This window comes from Gymnoscopelus braueri, assembly GCF_963280865.1.
Source record: "Gymnoscopelus braueri genome assembly, contig: SCAFFOLD_102, whole genome shotgun sequence".
NCBI classification, from domain to species: Eukaryota; Metazoa; Chordata; class Actinopteri; order Myctophiformes; family Myctophidae; genus Gymnoscopelus; species Gymnoscopelus braueri.
In genome coordinates, this window is record NW_027660486.1 from 115,001 (window position 1) to 115,683 (window position 683).

The following is a 683-nucleotide window of genomic DNA, read 5'->3' on the forward strand; positions in this document are numbered from 1 at the left end:
GGAAGGAATGAATGAATGAATAGGTTAATACAAATATGTTCATGCCACAATTCACATTCAATGGGTTATTCTCGCAAATTTCAATACAATATTAGCATATAGTATAATTATTGAAAATAAATAAACATATAAATATTGTCGTACCGCAACTCATTCCTGTCCGCTGTTGTTGTACAATGAGATTAGTATTGCAAATTAATAAAATGTTTTATATATGTATATATATATATATATATATATAAATATATATATATATATATATATATATATATATATATATATATATATATATATATATATATATATATCTCGCATTGACGAGAAACGCAGCCCCAAAACACACTCCCCCCCATTTATTTTGCCGACCGAGCCAGCCGGATATACCCAGGGCGAGCGTGTTTTGGGACGAGGCGTCCCAGTTTTCCATCACACCGATTCACTGGCTTGTTCACAAGTCGAGAATTTGGGGGAATAAAATAATCAGGAGCTCAAAAACATAATGAGAGAATACAAGAGCTATCTGTGCAAAAGCTGCAAAGTGTACAGATTTAAGCAAGTATTTTAAAACGGTGAAAGCTACCGAGGAAAAAGAAACAGAAAGTGTTTAGACGACGAGTCGTCCAAAGTTTGACTAAAACTGAAGGTATTGAAGAGGAGGACACAAAGAATGTTGCGGTCATCAG